We start from the raw sequence: 22478 nt of genomic DNA, 5'->3' as shown, positions 1-22478 counted from the left end.
AAAGACTAGAAGGGGTCCAGCTACCCTACATTATGTTACCCCATATCATAATCCTGGGAGTAGGACCAGTGTGACGTTCCCTTGTGAAGGCCTCTTCATGGCGTTGCTCATGTGGTCTTCAGACCAATCTGCGTCCGAGACATAAGCCGGACCCATCGCTGAAGAGGATAGACCTCCATTCCAGCCTCCTTTGCCTTTTTGCTGTGCACCATGTCTTCCTTTGAGAGCGGTGGCGTGTGCTTTGTGGAATTCCTGTAGCTGGACGTCTGGCTCGTAGCCCAATGTCGTGCAAACACCTTCTAATGGATTGTGTGGACACCGGTTGCCGCCCTAGGCTTGGGATGTGACGTCCAATTTCACTTGCAGTACAGAATGGATCACTACGCGACAATTTTCCAATCAGACGATCCGTCCGTGCAGAGGTTCTCCACCTTATACCTATTGCTGTCATTCCTTTTCATTGTTGTTCTCCCAACCTCCGGAACAAGCGACCTTGATCAGTGCTGACATCTCGACCCAGGCGTGTAACGATCTGCCGGAGTGATAAACCAAGGTCTAACAGTTCAAGGATTTTGTCCCTCTCAGTTTGTGACGAGTGGTGATAACTGGCACATCGACGAACAGGAGGCATCGCACAATCATCCCACACCACGCGATTATAGAGGTTTAATGTGGCTAAAAAAACTTTGCTTTCAATCTGGCTTTTATCCCCCCCCCCCCCCCCCCCCCCCCCCCCGACATGCCACAGATTGGAACCAAGTGCTTGAAAATGTGATCATTTGCAGAACTTAGCGACACCAGATACTTCCTCAATTTGCATAACCTTACGACTTGTCCTTCTTGGTTTTGCAATTTCAATGTTGAGGAGTGTCGTATGCCTAGCAGTAGCCTTAATCCATTCCTGTGATGCTGAAATCCTACCCTTTGTTGATCATGTTGTACAAAGGATAAAAAACTACAGAGATCAAAACTCTATGATCGCTACCATAAAAGAGGCTTTTTCATCTGGTTCCGCCCCTTCATAGCTGCTAGACAGCAATGAGGGCGGAGTCCAGACTACACACTCCAGACTGCTGTGCAACAACTAAACTAATATTTTATTTAAACTCCAACCAGAAGATTATTCTGCAGACAACAGACAAAGCTGATGAGAATCTATTAAAAATTGGTTCATTTTTAGCCTTACCAACTACTTATTAAATGTCCTTTTTAAAGTGAACCTTCCCTTTAAGCTTTTTCATATCCTTGGAACGATGGCCATGGCTTAAAAAACCTCCAAAGACAACAATAGCAATCAGCAAACCAGAACCACAGAACTTCCCCTCATTAATTCTCTTTGTGGTTATGTATTTTCTCAGTTAAAAAAAAAAAAAAAAAAGACTGAAGCTAATGAGGTTACTAATGTGGTTGAAATACAATTCCACTTTTTTTTTCTACATCCTCAAAGAAATGCAGGGAACTAGAAGTATATTTAAACTCGGTATTTCTACACTCCAACACACCTACGGCTGCCATACCACAGAGCTCTAATACACCAAATCTGCCAAACTATTGTCAGAACAAGGTCTAAAATGCAGATAAACCTCAAGGTTCTCAGGCTCCAGCGACCCAAGATTCCCAGAGACTGAGAGAACAAGTTAGATGTGTTGGCTGCTTCATACTGAGACTGGACCTACATTGAAAATGAAAACTTATATTATAAAATTAGGCCACGAATAGATATAAAAACTCTGACTCCTACACACAGTCCTGCATAGTGAGGAATACTGTACTTGAACCCCAAGGGTCAACTGGTATCCATTAGATAGTTTTGGTCATTGTCTCATTGTCTGACTAAGGTTCCTTGGGGCCACTCTTTCAGTTTTACTTGCATCATAGGGGTAATTTATCAACCTTTCTACGGCAGTTTTCTGGCGTAGAAAAGTCGCAATAGAGACCAAAAATGTTTGACCTTTTTGCGCGATTCTCGCCATTTTTGTGGAAATTTGTACAACTTCGGTAAAAGGGGACGTGACCACTGAAGGCCGACAAATTTATTATAGTTTATGCCATAAAACTGGCATAAAATATAGTGAAAAAATCTATGCCAGCTCCTAGCTGGAATAGATATGGATTTCAGTCTATGGGGCGTAGCAAGGTGGGGGGGCCTCTACCTTGCCTCCAAATTCAAACATCGCATATACGGCCCTGATGTCGCGCGCTGTCATGTCCTTGTATGAACGATGCTGGAGTGCTGAGGGAGCCAGAGGAGAGAAAAGGAGCAGTGAGGTGAGTATGTGTTTTGTTTTTTTAATTGTTCGATTGGGGCAAATGGATGGCACATGGCCGCGGTCGTTGCGCCACAATAGAGGCGCACGGCCCGGCCGAAACATCCAACACATGCTTTTGCCTCTTAATAAATGTGTCACAGTTTACGCCAGTCTTAATAAATTGCCCTCATAATCTTAGTTGTTATCATTGTTCATACAGGACATATCGATAAGGTCTAATTATTGCCCTAGTGATTGCTCCAATGTCAGCTCCAAATGGTATTGTCTTCTGCTAAACCTTTGGGTACATTATTGTGTCAGAGCCTGGGCCCACAGCATCATGGTTCATTACTCTGGTGGGTCAGTCCCGACCCTGCTTCTGGTTACTGTAGTAGATTATTTTGACTTAGTTTAATTCCGGAGATTTCAACAAAAATTCTTCAGGGTCTTTGTCTCAGGGTGGACAAGAAAACTGCTGCATGTGTTTGTTATAAAAGTCTTACCTTTTCTTTTCATGCAGTTATGTTCCAGGCGGCAGCCATATTCATTTCTACTGGTGTAGCCGTCATTACCTTGACTATTAACGCATTAAATAAACAATGGCTAGATCTCTTATCATGACTTTTCAATGGCTTTTGTTGTGTGATATCACGCTGCAGCAAGCTATCAGAATCAAGTTAAAGATGGCTACATCTTTATGTCAACCTAGGTAGGGGAAGCTAGCTACTTCCTTCCTCATGCATGTCATGTTTTATACTGCACTTCAAAGCGTTGGTTATTTTTAATTCGTTAAAAAACAAATTATAAAACTGAAAACAACCTTGTAATCATATAAATAGGGGTTATGGTTTTAGACAGTTAAAAAAAACTCCTGATGTACTGGTGATGTTTTTTCCCTACTGCCAAAGATTTAGTCAAACTCTTCTATCCTATTGTCTTTACAGTCAATAGGATAGAAGAGTTTGGTTCTCTCAATGTGATTGACTGCCAGGTAGAGTTGACAGAAAGAGGGGTAGACCCTGTCATGAATGACAGAAAAATCAGCCCCGTGAAAACTAATATGGCTGATAATGGTTGCTGCCAGGCAGCTACTTCCTGTCCCAGAAGTGAAATGCCTTTACCACAAGCAGGTAAACTTACCATACCAAGACTGCCCAAAGGGGGCCCCATAGCCAAGATCAAAATGGGCCCCCCATTACAGTGCTTTGTTTTCCACCCAGGACAGAAGCGTCTGGTATTTTTTTCTACCTTCACATCCTTTCCATGACCCTTGGCCAATCGCCACCCCTGGCTTGCAAACAATCTAGTTCCTCTGCAGGGGGCAGACTTCCAGAGAGCTTTGCCACCCACTAGCAAAGGCTCTCCAAGAGCCCCATAACAGCTCCAAGGTCTACTCTATGGTATGTACGCCCTCTTCCAGATCTTATCACTAAACAGGAGTGTGCGTACCATAGAGGCAGCCATGTAGAAGAGGGGTTCAGCTCAATGATCTTTGTGATTAATTGAACGTAGAAGTAATTTATACCATATAGAATAAAAAAAAACATTATTTTCCTGTGTTATGGGTTCACAATTTAAAAAAGTTATCATTAAAAAAACTTTTTGCAGCCGGAGGGACAGAGCAGATAAAACGAGCAAAGTAAAATTGTGGTACGTTTTTGTCATGCATACATGACTAGCAAGAACAAAGACGTTTTTTGAGAGGGGTCTGATCTTTGGAGATTTTGAAGAAAAGTCTTCATTGACGAGGATCAATCCAAGGACCGGGAACCCTCAAGGAGGGAGAAGGGGATTCCTGAAGTGTATGGGAGGAGGTCCCCAGAGCTTTATGGGAGGGGATCCCCAGAGGTGTGTGCAGAATATTAGATCAGAGTTTCCTACACACACAATTGGCACTCACCTCTCCAGTTTCATGTGTCGCTCCAGGGTGGGAACACATTAAACTTTGTGGTTGGGCAGTTGCCAGTATACAGCACATCTCAGTGACTCAGACATAAGATTTCTGCAAACAGAACCACTCTGAGCAACCACAATGTCACACGAATGCTGCTACCCTCTAAAACTTAATTTCAGGTGAGCGAAACATCAAAGCGGCAAAGATTTAACCTTCGTGTTTGACCTTGTTGTGCCTATAACCCCCAGGAAACAGACAAACAAGGTGACAGGCCTATTTGTCACTGAGACAGTAGGTAGGAGGTGCAGAAGTGACAGTCCCTCTATCATTCACAAAAGACCTCTGTGCAAGAGTGACAGAACATAATGTCCCCAATGTCCTGTCACATTCCCATCTGCAGGATATGAAACATCCTAATTTACTTTGGGTCACAATTTCCCTTCCAACACCTCCCTTCCAGCAACAGCGTACACATACAAAAACACTGCAGCCAAGCATGGTGACACATCCGATAAATTTACAGGAGATGTGGCCGTTCAGCAGGTGCCACGGATGATTACGATGGAGAAATCAGATAAAATCTCAAATTAAAATCTAAAACTTAGATATCAAAAACACTTTGGTTTAAATATAGAAATAATCTACGTAAGAAGTTGACTCACATTGAATTGCTGTACCCTGAGTGAGGCCTCTTGCACATGACCGTAATTTTTATCCGCAATTACGGATCCGTAATTGCGGATAAAAATACTGAACCATTAATTTCTGAGGGCCACAGACACCTTCCCGTATATTTACGGGTAAGTGTCCGGGCCATAGAAATGACCAGCAAAAAATAGGACCTTTCCTATTTTTAGAATTTGCAGGCCGTTCTCCTATACTTCATAATGTGAGCACGGCCCACAAATGCGGGTGACAGTCCGCCGTCGTCCGTGCCCTAATCACGGGCCATACACATGACTACGGCCATGCGCATGAGACCTTACAGCTTCCAGAGCTGCAGTCGCATTCTGCTGGTTGTTATTGGAAACAGTCAGCAAGCTTGTCATCAGACATCCCCCCCCAACAGTTTAGCTGAGTTCCTACAATGCAATGTTTATCCTTCTTAAGATTATTGTACAGTGTCTGATCTAAAGATGACCCTTCCAGAATGCAAATCACCATTGCAAACCACTGAATCAGCAGGGGATACTGGCGATTTCAGCTCTGAAGCCTGCAGAATTGTGAATGCAGCTCTGGACTAAAGGTTGACAATATTATATGTAGATTACTTGTATATGTAAACTGTATGACTTGTATTCGATTCAACTTAATCCCTGAAGTACACATTACACCCACACCCTTAAAAAGAACCCGTCACCTCTCCTGACATGTCTGTTTCAGTAAATACTTGTATTCCTCATAAAATTACAATTCTGGAGCATCCTTTCTTAAAACTTTACTTTGTACTTTGTACCGTTCCTATGTTATTTCTCTTAGAAATTTATTAAAAAATTGACAACTGGGTGTTATAATTTCCCTGGTCAAAGGGGAGTGTCTCTATACAGTCTCACTCTGTCAGCACTGATTGGACATTGTCTGTCTACGTAGAGGCACACCCCCAAGTGGTAACACCCAGTTGTCAATTTATTCGTAAATTTCTAGGAGGAATCACAGAGGAACGGCACAACACATAGTTCTAAGTAAAGATGAACCAGAATTGTTATTTCATGGGGAATACAATTATTTACTAAAACAGACATGTCAGGAGAGGTGACCGGACCCCTTTAACTGACTGTAATTGGTTGCACAATTAACCACTGGCCCTAGTGTTTCCTTAAACATCCTCTCCACCCGAGCAGCTCCTCAATTCTCATTCTTGTGTCTGGATCCTGTATAATGAGTCAAAATTTGAGCCTTTGATCCTCAGATTAGCAGATTATCTCTTTGATTTGCAGCAAATTTCCCCTGCTCAGGATGTGCCCCTTCCTGTGCCCTGTGTGATGAGGCCACAGGTGTGGTATGAATCTGGCAAGACAAGTTTATTATAGTATTATATTACAATTCAGCTACTGTTCTTAGTGACAGGTAAATTCCTCTAGATCAGGGGAGAATGGAATGTACGTGCTGGCAGGAGGATTTCATCTAAATCCATTGGTGGGAAGATAGTTGATTCGGAGTTATGGTCCTATACCTGCGTCACTAAAGTGTAACTAAACTTTCATAAAACTTCTGACATGTCAGAAGTTTTGATCGGTGGGTGTCCGAGCACTGAGACCCCCACTCGAGTGAGCGCTGAGCTGCTTTGTTTAAGATCATCTTTTCTCGGAAAGACGAGCAGTGTACGGTCATAGACTTTCTATTGAGTCCATACACCTTTACATTGGCTTTCCTAAAAAAGCCGATCAGAAATGAAGCAGCGCTCACCCGAACACTTCTGCTGCTTCTTTTTAGCGATCGGTGGGGGTGCTTGAATCCCCACTGATCAAAACTTCTGACAAGTTACTATGATATGTCAAAAGTTTTCTGAAAGTTTAGTTACCCTTCAAAGTGAATAGAGCTGTCTTTAGAGTTTATCATGTGTACATCCACTCGTTCTGTGCATACACAATATATAATCATTTTCCCTTTGGTGCATGAAAGCACATACAGATATAGCAGAGCTGACTTTGTCAATGCAGCGGAGTGAAGTTTATTACTTAGCACAATGTGCCCTGATATCACAATGTGTTACTTGTGTTCTTCAATAAGACCACAGGTAAATCTGGTAAGTGCAGTATCACACTGCATAAAAGAAACAGTTCAATGATAAACTCAGCTCTGCTGCATCTGTATATAGAGGTCCATGGAGCAACCAGGTTACATGAACACTATTGTGGCAGCTTTTTCCTCTACACAACTGGGGAAACCGAGAAAGAATTAATGGATTATGGTTAATATGCTATTAAAGGGCATTTAAGAGGAGGGCAACCAAATAAATAATAGTTATTCATTATTATAAAATGACACACATGACACGGGGCTCGTTACAATAGACCAATCACTGATACACTGCATAAAACATTGAAGGCAAAACTGACATACTGTATTTTTCCTAGTGCAGGGCCTAAGGGGCGGAGCATGACACAGGGATTCTAAAAACACCAAAAAGAGAATCCCTGTGTCATGCTCCGCCCCCTCAGGCCTAGCACTGGACATAACACAGTGTACCTGTATTAACTGAATTCCATGAAAAAAAAGCCCCATCTGCGGAATAACAATATGCGGTGGAAGGAAAAAGTCTTTCAATAAAGATAATGGTAAAATGCCATAACTCCTCAGGTAAACATTTAAATGACCTCATATTACTATTATGATATTAGTAACTGCAGATGAAATGCTAAACAATATTAATGTAGTTGTTTTTCCAGAAAAGTTTCTTCATAGATTGTGTATTTTCTGTATATGTTTGCAGGTTGCCCCGGTAATGCTCACCCAACAAGACTCTTCTCAACTACACAAATGATGGTGAATGGATACAGTCAGGTCTCCTTACATTATCCTTCTATTATATCACACACAAAACGTATCTTAACAGTCCTGACATGCCCTATAATAGTAACAATGTCCCTAATTTCTGAATTACAGGATGACTTCATAGTAGCTGCAGTACAAGTAGCCACTGATATATGTATCCTGAAAGAGCAATGACATAATGAAACTCCACCAGGTACAGAACTATGACTTAATAAAACCTGGGGTACAGGATAATGACACACTGACACTTGGGGTACAAGATAATGACACACTGACACTTGGGGGACAGGACAATGATACACTGACACTTGGGGTACAGGATAATGATACACTGACACTTGGGGTACAGGATAAAGACTCACTGACAATTGGGGTACAGGATAATGTTGCACTGATACTTGGGGTACAGGATAATGACAAACTGACACTTGTGGTACAGGATAATGATACACTGACACTTAGGGTACAGGATAGTGATACACTGACACTTGGGGTACAGGATAAAGACTCACTGACAATTGGGGTACAGGATAATGTTGCACTGATACTTGGGTTACAGGATAATGACAAACTGACACTTGTGGTACAGGATAATGATACAATGACACTTGGGGTACAGGATAAAGACTCACTGACAATTGGGGTACAGGATAATGTTGCACTGACACTTGGGGTACAGGATAATGATACACTGATACTTGGGGTACAGGATGATACACTGACACTTGGGGTACAGGATAATGATACACTGACACTTGGGGTACAGGATAATGACACGGACACTTGGGGTACAGGATAATGACACTGACACTTGGGGTACAGGATAATGATACGCTGACACTTGGGGTACAGGATAATGATACACTGACACTTGGGGTACAGGATAATGATACACTGACACTTTGGGTACTATGACATATAGTGGGTCTGACGTTCTGGATGGTTAGTATCTGTAGTGAGTGCAGGAAATTAAAGTAAAACTGTGGTGATACGAGGTGAAGTCTATATAAATCATCATGGATAGCAGCAGACAATATCGGTTATAGTTGTCTATGAGCCTCCTGTACAGGATATGACTGTAATATTACACACTGTACGACCTGCTCCTCCATGTGCTGCAGGATTCTGATAAACTCATATAATGTGCACATCTGTTTACAAGATGACAGCTGTAGCTCCTGCCCCCGGGGGGATAACACACGGACAAGACAAAACAAATGGGAATCTCCCAAGTCCATACAAATTAGAGGAATGTGTTGTATCCCAGACTGAGGACCTGATGTCTGTCACGCCATGTAAAGGTGAACAGTCTATTCTAATAGATGTAATCTATAGGCCCAATTACACAGGCCAATTTTGGCCGGAGCAACTAGTGCCGATCAACGAGACAGCTTGTTGATCGGCGCTCGTGTGCTCCTGTCACAAGGAGCTAGAATTGGGACGAGCGCTCGTTACTACGATCGCTCTACCCCATACATTATTATCATGTGGGCACCGCGTCTCCGTTTACACACCAAGATGTGCTGCCAACAACCATAATATTTCAGTTTTTTAAACGATGAGCAGATGAGCGAGCGTTTGATCGTTCATCTGATGATCGCTGCCTTTTACACCGGGCAATTATCGATAACGAGCGTTCTATGAACACTTGTCTGCCCGATAATTGCCCAGTGTAAAAGACCTTTAGGAGCAGACTTCTTTCAATGAGCCATGAATACTATAACTATCACCCACCCTATCCATAACCTCTAAGGACCGGTTCACATCACCGTTCGCTTTCCGTTCAGGGGTTCCGTCGTGGAAGCCCGCAATGGAAAGTCAGACGGAAACCTTAGCTTCCATTTGCATCACTATTGATATCAATGGCGACGGAAACATTGCTAATGGTTTCCGTTTGTCACCGTTCTGGCAGATTTCCGTTTATTCGACGGACTCAATAGCGCAGTCGACTGTTTTTGGAGCCGTTTTTCATAGACTCTAAAGAAAAAGAGCTTAAAAAATGTCCGTAAAAAACGCCACGAAAAACGCGAGCGGCTTAAAAAACTTCTGAAAATCAGGGGCTGTTTTCCCTTGAAAACAGCTCTGCATTTTCAGACGTTTTAGTTTTTGCGTGTGCACATACCATTAGGGTGTGTTCACACGGCAGCCTCCGTTACGGCTGAAATTACGGAGCTGTTTTCAGGATAAAACAGCTCCGCAATTTCAGACGTAATGGCATGTGCAGGCGCTTTTCGCTGCGTCCATTAGGGACGTAATTGGAGCTGTTTTTCCATGGAGTCAATGGAAAACGGCTCCAATTACGTCTCAAGAAGTGACAGGCACTTCTTTGACGCGGGCGTCTTTTTTACGCGCCGTCTTTTGACAGCGGCGCGTAAAAAAAATGACCGTCGGCACAGCACATCGTAAAACCCATTCAAATGAATGGGCAGATGTTTGCCGACGCTCTTGAGCCGCATTTTCGGACGTAATTAGGGGCTAAAACGGCCGATTTACGTCCGTAAATAGGCCGTGTGAACCCAGCCTTAGAATCATCTTCTGTGGTGCAAACCCAAGTCTGACATTACATCAATGTTCCCTTTAGGGTATGTTCACACACAAACTCGAGAACGCCTCAAAATACGGAGCTGTTTTCAAGGGAAAACAGCTCCTGATTTTCAGACGTTTTTTAAGTCACTCGCGATTTTTACGTCCGTTTTTGGAGCTTTTTTCGAGTCAATGAAAAACGCCTCCAATAACATCCCAAGTAGTGACCTGCACTTCTTTTTCGCATCCGTTTTTTTACGTGTAAAAAATGTCGCGAAAAACGCTCCGTCGGATTTTTCCGGATTTCGTCCCAAAAAACGGCCAAAAATAGGTCGTGTGAACATACCCAAATACACACATGTAATGGTCTAGGCCTTTATACGAAATGGTGCAAATTTATCAAGTTACCGTAAGATGCGTGAATTTATCAATTTGGTGCAAATAATATAAAGGGGTTGTGTAAGAGTAGAAAATACGTGTTGTATTCTCATCCCCAATAGATTGTAAACACCAACAACCAGGGATCTGTCTCTGTCTGCTGGTAGATGTATTAGGTCAATCATGTTTGTAATTTTTAGATGTAAACTACTTCTGATTGTAAAGGGCTGCAAAGTATATTGATGCATTTACAGAACACACACACACACACACACACACACACACACACACACACACACACACACTCACTCACACGCACGTGTGTATATATATATATATATATATATATATATATATATATATATACTTTCTATCTTCACAGCACCTGAGGGTATCAGTTTCCCTGTGAGGAAAGATAAGCCCTACAGCTGAGTCTGCAGCTTAGAAATACAAGTCTTAACATATATATGAAAGTGTAGTTTTCAGAAGGTGATTTTCTTAGCATGAAATAAACTCTGAACGCATTCTCCAACCATCGATGGTTGGGTAATTCACAAATTCCTTATTAAAGTGGTTGTCTGGTATTGAAATCTTTTTGATCACAGGGCAACCCCAGCGATCAACTGTAATATGTGGTGGATCCCAGCTGCAAGTGTTCAGTTTCCTTACAGCGCCACCACAGGGGAAATGAAGCATTGCAGTTTCCATTGTTATCAAAGGTTTGTCTATGTAATTCACAGACATGCTGAGTCCTCCCGAGAGAGGTGCTCTATGTAGTCGCTTTCTGCCCTGGGTATTGGAAGAGGGTCCTCAACGGGGTCCACCGCTCTAATAACTAAGAATTCACTGAAATACAACCAGACAATATGGATTGTATTGTCTGTATTAACCTACATATTATTTTTTTCAGCCTCTGTGTTATTCTCCACTTTTATTTTCAGCAGTTCCCAGTCTAAATAAAGATCGAAATATGAGGATGCATTATTTTTTACATTCTCCATTCTCTTCTATAGGGGATATATGGTGCCGATACAAAGGTAAAGATACAGCCATGTAAATAGTTGCATTGATTAACGATATGCTAATAATCTATTGAAATATTATGCCAAAAGTCCGTAGAAAAAAACATCATGATTAACTTTAAGGCTGGGTTCACACGACCTATTTTCAGACGTAAACGAGGCGTATTATGCCTCGTTTTACGTCTGAAAATAGGGCTACAATACGTCGGCAAACATCTGCCCATTCATTTGAATGGGTTTGCCGACGTACTGTGTAGACGACCTGTCATTAACGCGTCGTCATTTGACAGCTGTCAAATGACGACGCGTAAAAATACAGCCTCGTCAAAAGAAGTGCAGGGCACTTCTTTCAGACGTAATTTGAGCCGTTCTTCATTGAACTCAATGAAGCACAGCTCAAAATTTACGGCTGTCAGAGAAGCCTCACAAAATGCGAGGAGGAGCAATTACGTCTGAAACGAGGCAGCTGTTTTCTCAAGAAAACAGTCTGTCATTTCAGACGTAAAAGCCAGCTAGCGTGTGCACATACCCTAATATATCTTCATAGCAGTCAGAGCTGTTTTTCTAAGGCCTCATGCACACGATCGTAGACGTGTGCACGGCCGTGATTTTCGGGTCGGCCGGCTGCGGACTGTCAGCCGCAGGCCGCCCGCAAATCGCGGGACATGCACATGGCCGCCGCCATTGTTTTCAATGAGCCCGGACCGCAGAACAGGGCCGTAATAAGACATGCCCGTTCTTTCTGCGGTCCGGGCTCCCGGGCCGTGCAAGGACCGCAAAAACTACGGTCGTGTGCATGGCACCATAGAAAAGAATGGGGCCGTAATTCTCCCGTGGATTTTCGGGGGAATTGCGGCCGCAAAAACACGTTCGTGTGCATGGGGCCTAATACATAGCTCTAAATTCCCTGTATCGCCATCGATCTAAATGATACATTTCTGTACTAGGTGGAGCTGACTGTATATATGTGTGTATATATATATATATATATATAAAATATTTATATATATATACATGCAGCTCCTATTGGACTCCCTAATGAATCCATATGTAGTAGGCTGCTAAGCTCCCCCTAATGGTGACGACAGGCAGATAGAATTTTATTATATAACTCTATAGCTGGAGATTTGGAGCTTCGTATCGGGAAAATGGAGCTCTATAAAAATATATTTTTAAATTAATCAGCACAGAATGCTAGACCTAAAAATAACATGGTATTAAAAGGTGGGATTTTACTTTGAGTAACAGTGTGTGAACAGGGCCAATGGAACAAGCACTAGTTTTCTGTGAGAGTTGTGGCTTTTGGCATCCTGCTGTTGAAATGAATAAGAATTGGTGAGAGTTGTTGGAAAACGTAAAAAATCTTTATCCAGCCAGCACTGAAAACGAACTTCATAGGAAAACAAACAGATAATTGTAAAACAATGTAACATCATACTGTACTGTATATTTACCAAAGTGTGATTCAGTAATTTTTCATGCTTTTTTTACCCAGGGCCATTACAGACATAATGAAAGGAAGAGGACATGGGTTGAATTTCTTACTTTTTAATTACTCCAAATTTAATGTAAAATGAGGCAGCTTTGCAAGTCTTTTAAAACTTTCTACTGTTTTGTGTATTCAGCTCCTACCCTGAGCTATACGTTTCTATGGTAACAGACTACATACTGTAGCGTCTAAGGCCGCGGACCGTCGTTCTGACTTACCCTCAGACGGCCGCGACCATGGACGTGTGAGTTCTCGGAGGCATCTCCCTCCTGAGAGACGCCGGCACTCACTTCCTGGTTCAGACTGTCTCCCACAGGGCGCGCGCATGTGCACGGCCTTAAAGGGCCAGTGCGCGTCCAGTTGCAGAGAATCTGCAATTAGCCCAGAATGCTGCTGGACTATAAAAAGGGTTCTGCCCTCTTGATCATTGCCTGAGCGTTGCTGTGTTACCTAAAGTTTGTCTTGCAAATGGTCTCCTAGTGTTTTCCAGTTCCCAGTGTTACCCGTCCTTGCTGCCTGTACCCTGTATCCCGTGATACCGTGTCTCTGTGTCATCTAGAGTTGAAGTCGAGTTGTGTCTTCCGCTGCATCTACTGTGTCACACCTGCCGGGTGTCTGTCTGCTGCCGGAGCCTCATCTTAAGCCTGAATCACTGCTACTGTCTACATTGCCACAGGTACCCTTTCTGGACTATAGACATTGTATTGTACCTGCTTGGCCAGCTGCCTTCCCGCTACGCGGAACGGCCCAGTGGGTCCACACCCCGCGCCATGACACATACAAACCATGTGCAGTCTGAGAAGGTATTTTAAACCTTAAATGGTAACTAAATCTTCAACAAACTTCTGACATGTCATTGTGACATATCAGAAGTTTTGTTCATTGGGGGTCCGAGCACTGAGACCCCCACCGAGCGGTAGAACGAAGATGCAGAAGCGCTCAGTTGAGCGATGAGCCACTTGGTTTCTGATCGGCTTTTCTCAGAAAGCCGATGTAGTGGTGTACGGACTCAATAGAAAGTCTATGGGCCCGTACACCACTACATCGGCTTTCCGAAAAAGGATCAGAAACAAAGCGGAAGATTGTGGGAAAGCTTGAATCCTTACACACAAGCTCACGATGGCCTGTTAGCCCCAAGAGAGAAACTAAGGCATTATCATCAGAGCTACCACGATGCACTGCTTTCTGATAATAAACACCAAAATCCTGAAACTTGTGAATCCCTAATCCCCCCCCCCCCCCCACACACACACAGCTTGTCCTGTGTACATTTGTATACATTTAGAGCTGTCAATCACTGTTTGTGTAGGCAGGGAAAGCAGGACTCACATGCTTTCTCTATGAGCGGTCGGGGAAAGCAGGACTCACATGCTCTCTCTGAGTGGGCGGGAAAAGCAGGACTCACAGGCTTGCTCTATGAGTGGGCGGGGAAAGCAGGACTCATGATCTCTCTATAGGTGGGCGGGATTTTTATGACTCACAGGCTTTCTCTATGAATGGGCCGCGAAAGCAGGACTCACAGGCTTTCTCTGAGTGGGCAGGAAAAGCAGGACTCACAGGCTTTCTCTATGTGTGGGTGGGGAAAGCAGGACTCGCAGTCTTTGTCTGGAAGCAATTAAACAGCTTTTCATATGAAAATATTGAATCAAATCATAGGAATCTATATATCCACGAGCTCAGCCCCTCCACCTCTATCCTATACTGCTCTCAGATAGAAACTTGACAGATCCACTTTAAGTGTTGGTGAGCCAGTATATATGTATAAATTCATAGAGAGAGAGTAACCACATCTAACTATATTGAAGTCTGATATAAGACTCTCTTAGGAGAATGCTTTGGGGGTAATAATTTAAATTTATCAGCAAGTCACTTTTCAGCATCCTTTCAAACATTTTGCTCTGGGCCACTTGCTGCGTTCGTAACATATCCAGGGTATATTTTGGCAGGGCTAATGGAGTGAACTACTGTACTATGGAGATTGTAAAAAAAACACTACTGTTCACCTCTTCCTAATTCACTGAAAAGCTTATTCATCAACTTCTGTCAACACTTGATGATCGACACAACTTACACTACTGAGTATAAAAAAAAACAGCGATCAATCACCAACTCAAGTCTTATAACTCACAGGAAAACTACAATGAAATAATTGCAAGACAGAATAATGACCAAATAATAAGCAATGACCCAATGAATGAGCAAAAACTAATTTTTCATGGCATTAATTTGGTCACTCATTTGACGTGTGACTATCATTATAATTTTCCTTTTGCATAAGTCAGTAGTACATGTAACTATGTCAAACTTTGGAATATATCTTAAAAGGAGGCAGATACGGTTCTCACCAGAAGTGGATGCTTAAACCGGAAATTGTTTGACACTGACTAAAATAAGGTCTGTAGTCTATGGAAACTCCACATACTTCACCTTAGAACGGTCGGATCCCCCCGGTCACGGTCCTAATAGTAGCCAGTTAGCAGTTGGTAGTCGGTAGGTTTGGTGCAGGAGCGAAGTCGGAACAAAGCCAGGGTTCTACACCATGAGAGCAGATCAAGATGCGGCAAGTCAGAGAAGCAGTCAAAGACAAATCTAAAAAAAAACTAACTAGGAGTAACAAACCAGGTCAAGTACAAGTACCAGGCGACAATCAGAAGGGGCAAGAGATAGGCAAAATCTGTAGGGAAGATAAGGTCAAGAAACAGCAGCTGGGTGACGTCATCAGGAAGAACCGGTAGTCAAAAAAAACAAGAAGTGGCCAGGTGGTCGCAAACAGGAAGGTGGCCCTGAATTGGGGTTCGGTTGTGTAGCCGGTAAGTGACAAATTCCTCACCCTACAGCAGCCTGCAGTTCCCCCCTTTCCCTGACTGCAAGCTATTTGTAATGTTCAGAAACTCTCTTAAACATCCATCTAGAGTAATACAGTAAGGCTGGGTTCACACGAGCATAGTCAGTCCGTAATGGACGGAACGTATTTCGGCCGCAAGTCCCGGACTGAACACACTGCAGGGAGCCGGGCTCCTAGCATCATAGTTATGTACGACGCTAGGAGTCCCTGCCTCTCCGTGGAACTACTGTCCCGTACTGAAAACATGATTACAGTACGGGACAGTTGACCTGCAGCGAGGCAGGGACTCCTAGTGTCGTACATAACTATGATGCTAGGAGCCCGGCTCCCTGCAGTGTGTTCGGTCCAGGACTTGCGGCCGAAATATGTTCCGTCCATTACGGACGTAACATGCTCGTGTGAACGCAGCCGAAGACGAGAAAGAAAGAAAGGGAGGAGGATGCAGCTGCAGTTTCTCTCTCTCTTTCTCTCTCTGTGTTTTAGTGAAAAGGGCATGGGAAGCAACATGGGAGATATCTGATTGGCTCAGAGCACACAGTTGAGCTCTGACATCACACCGGAAGAAAAATATATAGAAACTTTAGGATGTGATTTACTTATACATGTGGCTGTCAGGACATTGTGGAAGATGTAGTTTTGTAACAACTGGGCAACCACAAGAAAGAGGCCAATGTACCAGGGAATCTAGTGATTTCTCATAGTACAAATTTTTAATACATTGCTAGAATATGCCTTAACTTACTGATCAGTCAGGATCCGACTGCTGGGACCTCCACCCCTCCCCAGAAAGATGCTATGAATGACACTGTGTTGTAGTACCTGCACAGAGTTGAGGCACTGCACTTTTTCTGTGACCCCTTTGTTTTAGTGATGTGTGGTGGTCGTAGCCACCTAGTCAGACCCCCACCAATCAGTAAGTTATGGCATATACAACTGATTAGTAGGGAAATTCTCTTTACTTAACAATTTAAGTGGGAAGCTCCAGATTTAAATAATGTGTCTTATAAAATTCTATTATTTTTGCCTGAACTGTTATCAACAGGAATAAGGTGGAAGTAACTGGTGATACATTCATAGCTGTGGACAGTGAATGTTTTGACCGCATACATCTTTATATAAGAAAGGCATGCTGTGCAACTCTTCCCTGTTAAAATACCAAACTTAGCAGTTCTTGTCTGTGTTCCATTGATCCCTATGGAGGACAGAAGGTACAGCTGAAGTACAGTACAAGATGCGAAAAAGCATATAGTATTTTAGCGTATAACCAGGGCATCTTCTGTATATAATTATATATGTACAGCTGGTATTAGTTATACATCTTCTTGTATATAGTGATATGGAGCATGCTGGTATAACCTGGGTATCTTCTGTATATAATTATATATGTACAGCTGGTATTAGTTATACATCTTCCTGTATATAGTGATATGGAGCATGCTGGTATAACCTGGGTATATTCTGTATATAATTATATATGTACAGCTGGTATAAGTTATACATCTTCTTGTATATAGTGATATGGAGCATGCTGGTATAACCTGGGTATCTTCTGTATATAATTATATATGTATAGCTGGTATAAGTTATACATCTTCTTGTATATAGTGATATGGAGCATGCTGGTATAACCTGGGTATCTTCTGTATATAATTATATATGTACAGCTGGTATAAGTTATACATCTTCTTGTATATAGTGATATGGAGCATGCTGGTATAACCTGGGTATCTTCTGTATATAATTATATATGTACAGCTGGTATAAGTTATACATCTTCTTGTATATAGTGATATGGAGCATGCTGGTATAACCTGGGTATCTTCTGTATATAATTATATATGTACAGCTGGTGTAAGTTCTACATCTTCTTGTATATAGTGATATGGAGCATGCTGGTATAACCTGGGTATCTTCTGTATATAATTATATATGTACAGCTGGTATAAGTTATACATCTTCTTGTATATAGTGATATGGAGCATGCTGGTATAACCTGGGTATCTTCTGTATATAATTATATATGTACAGCTGGTATAAGTTATACATCTTCTTGTATATAGTGATATGGAGCATGCTGGTATAACCTAGGTATCTCCTGTATATAATTATATATGTACAGCTGGTATAAGTTATACATCTTCTTGTATATAGTGATATGGAGCATGCTGGTATAACCTGGGTATCTCCTGTATATAATTATATATGTACAGCTGGTATAAGTTATACATCTTCCTGTATATAGTGATATGGAGCATGCTGGTATAACCTGGGTATCTTCTGTATATAATTATATATGTACAGCTGGTACAAGTTATACATATTCTTGTATATAGTGATATGGAGCATGCTGGTATAACCTGGGTATCTTCTGTATATAATTATATATGTACAGCTGGTATAAGTTATACATCTTGTATATAGTGATATGGAGCATGCTGGTATAACCTGGGTATCTCCTGTATATAATTATATATGTATAGCTGGTATAAGTTATACATCTTCTTGTATATAGTGATATGGAGAATGCTGGTATAACCTGGGTATCTTCTGTATATAATTATATATGTACAGCTGGTATAAGTTATACATCTTCTTGTATATAGTGATATGGAGCATGCTGGTATAACCTGGGTATCTTCTGTATATAATTATATATGTACAGCTGGTATAAGTTATACATCTTCCTGTATATAGTGATATGGAGCATGCTGGTATAACCTGGGTATATTCTGTATATAATTATATATGTACAGCTGGTATAAGTTATACATCTTCTTGTATATAGTGATATGGAGCATGCTGGTATAACCTGGGTATCTTCTGTATATAATTATATATGTACAGCTGGTATAAGTTATACATCTTCCTGTATACAGTGATATGGAGCATGCTGGTATAACCTGGGTATCTCCTGTATATAATTATATCTGTACAGCTGGTATAAGTTATACATCTCCTTGTATATAGTGATATGGAGCATGCTGGTATAACCTGGGTATCTTCTGTATATAATTATATATGTACAGCTGGTATAAGTTATACATCTTCCTGTATATAGTGATATGGAGCATGCTGGTATAACCTGGGTATCTCCTGTATATAATTATATATGTATAGCTGGTATAAGTTATACATCTTCTTGTATATAGTGATATGGAGCATGCTGGTATAACCTGGGTATCTTCTGTATATAATTATATATGTGCAGCTGGTATAAGTTATACATCTTCTTGTATATAGTGATATGGAGCATGCTGGTATAACCTGGGTATCTCCTGTATATAATTATATCTGTACAGCTGGTATAAGTTATACATCTCCTTGTATATAGTGATATGGAGCATGCTGGTATAACCTGGGTATCTTCTGTATATAATTATATATGTACAGCTGGTATAAGTTATACATCTTCCTGTATATAGTGATATGGAGCATGCTGGTATAACCTGGGTATCTCCTGTATATAATTATATATGTACAGCTTGTATAAGTTATACATCTTCTTGTATATAGTGATATGGAGCATGCTGGTATAACCTGGGTATCTTCTGTATATAATTATATATGTGCAGCTGGTATAAGTTATACATCTTCTTGTATATAGAGATATGGGGCATGCTGGTATAACCTGGGTATCTCCTGTATATAATTATATATGTGCAGCTGGTATAAGTTATACATCTTCTTGTATATAGTGATATGGAGCATGCTGGTATAACCTGGGCATCTTCTGTATATAATTATATATGTACAGCTGGTATAAATTATACATCTTCCTGTATATAGTGATATGGAGCATGCTGATATAACCTGGGTATCTTCTGTATATAATTATATATGTACAGCTGGTATAAGTTATACATCTTCCTGTATATAGTGATATGGGGCATGCTGGTATAACCTGGGTATCTTCTGTATATAATTATATATGTACAGCTGGTATACATTATTATATCTCCTTGTATATAGTGATATGGAGCATGCTGGTATAACCTGGGTGTCTTCTGTATATAATTATATATGTACAGCTGGTGTAAGTTATACATCTTTTTGTATATAGTGATATGGAGCATGCTGGTATAACCTGGGTATCTTCTGTATATAATTATATATGTACAGCTGGTATAAGTTATACATCTTCTTGTATATAGTGATATGGAGCATGGTGGTATAACCTGGGTATCTTCTGTATATAATCATATATGTACAGCTGGTATAAGTTATACATCTTCTTGCATATAGTGATATGGAGCATGCTGGTATAACCTGGGTATCTTCTGTATATAATTATATATGTACAGATGGTATACATTATTACATCTCCTTGTATATAGTGATATGGAGCATGCTGGTATAAGCTGGGCATCTTCTGGTATATAATGATATATGTAAATCTGGTATAACCTGTGTATCTTCTGTATATAATTATATATGTACAGCTGGTATACATTATTATATCTCCTTGTATATAGTGATATGAAGCATGCTGGTATAACCTGGGTATCTTCTGTATATAATTATATATGTACAGCTGGTATACATTATTACATCTCCTTGTATATAGTGATATGGAGAATGCTGTATACAATTCTGTATAAAATTATATATGTACAGCTGGTATACGTTAATTCATAATGCATCTTCTTGTATGTGTACCTTCTTAGTCTTAATATAGTATTTAATAAAGGGTTGTTTATATGAGCCAACACTTTTAAGCAACATTTTGAATATAGGGATAAGGACCATGTTAATATAGTTCCTTCTTCATACCATAAGCACAGTAACAAACCTAGAGAATTATAAGCAATAACACTGAGGAATGGACAAGACGCTCTAGGGCTGGAAATTGGAGGAGCCAGTTATCTAAAATTATAACCCTGTCTAGGGCCCCATTTGTCATAATTTTAATTCTGAACGAACATTGCCGTTAAAACAAAACAGAACATGCCCTGCCTCTCGCAATCCCTGCATTTCATCTAATTCACCAATGCACCTGTTCATGATCAGGTCCGGCATCTAATATTACTCCTCACAGGTATCTGGAATATGTGAACAGCCATGTCACTTTTATTTACTTCTGAGTGAAGGAGGATTGTAGTCTTTCAGGGTTAGATCTACGCTTTATTCCCCTATATCACCCTAAGTGCTACAGACTCATTACTATAGACCTAGTTAATCACTAAACTGTAAGACATGGCATAAAGCCACTTACTGCGCTTTTATGTATATATTTTGGCTCGCTGCTATGAGCTGTTGGTGTATATTACTGTCTATTAGACGATTTATTTGGTCTTTTAATATTATACATTAAAATCCCACTTCCTAACAGTCATCACATTTCAAACACATTTGGGAAACCAGAAACTGGCGAGAATGATGCAGAAAAAATGTAGAAAATATAATACAATTAAAAAAAAATATAAACAAAAGTAATTATTATTTTGTGGTTTGCTATAAATTGTTCCACAATATTTACTGACAAAAAACGAGAACTGTTAGAAATTAGTCAGGTCCTCAATGTTTCTTTCATTTACAATTTTTGGGGAAACATAAGATATATACACAGTCGTGTCACTTTATTATGACCACCAGATAATATCCAGTGTAACCGCCGTGGGCAGCACGGACAGCAGCTAGACGGGCGGGGAGTGACTCAATAAGGGTGGTCTCAGGTATCTGGAGCCATGCTGACTGCAGTGCATACCACTTTTGCTGGAGGGTGCGGATCCACAGAGCAAACAAGACGATTGCGGTGGTCCCACAGATGATCAATTAGGTTCAAGTCTGGCGAATTAGGGGGCCAGGGAAGTACTTGGAAGTCTTGGTCGGGCTCTTCCTACCACTGTTGGACATTTCTAGCCGTGTTACATAGTTACATAGTTAGTACGGCTGAAAAAAGACACAAGTCCATCAAGTTCAACCAAGGGAAGGGAAAAGGGAAGGAAAAATGTCTACACATAGGAGCTAATATTTTTTTGTTCTAGGAAATTATCTAACCCTTTTTTAAAGCCATCTACTGTCCCTGCTGTGACCAGCTCCTGCGGTAGACTATTCCATAGATTCACAGTTCTCACTGTAAAGAAGCCTTGTCGCCTCTGCAGCTTGAACCTTTTTTTCTCCAGACGGAGGGAGCGCCCCCTTGTTTTTTGAGGGGGTTTTACAAGGAACAGGATTTCACCATATTTTTTGTATGTGCCATTAATATATTTATATAAGTTAATCATGTCCCCCCTTAGTCGTCTTTTTTCAAGGCTAAATAGGTTTAATTCTTTCAATCTTTCCTCATAACTTAAATTCTCCATGCCCCTAATTAGCTTTGTTGCTCTTCTTTGTATTTTTTCCAACTCCAGGGCATCCTTTCTATGAACTGGAGCCCAGAACTGAACTGCATATTCTAGATGAGGCCTCACTAATGCTTTGTAAAGTGGTAATATTACATCCCTGTCCCGCGAGTCCATGCCTCTTTTAATACACGACAATATCCTGCTGGCCTTTGAAGCAGCTGATTGACACTGCATGCTGTTATTGAGTTTATGATTTACAAGTACACCCAGATCCTTCTCAACAAGTGAATCCGCCAGTG

The sequence above is a fragment of the Rhinoderma darwinii genome, chromosome 3 (genome assembly GCF_050947455.1).
Source record: "Rhinoderma darwinii isolate aRhiDar2 chromosome 3, aRhiDar2.hap1, whole genome shotgun sequence".
In the NCBI taxonomy this organism is placed as follows: Eukaryota; Metazoa; Chordata; class Amphibia; order Anura; family Rhinodermatidae; genus Rhinoderma; species Rhinoderma darwinii.
Note: the sequence above shows the minus strand (reverse complement) of the source record.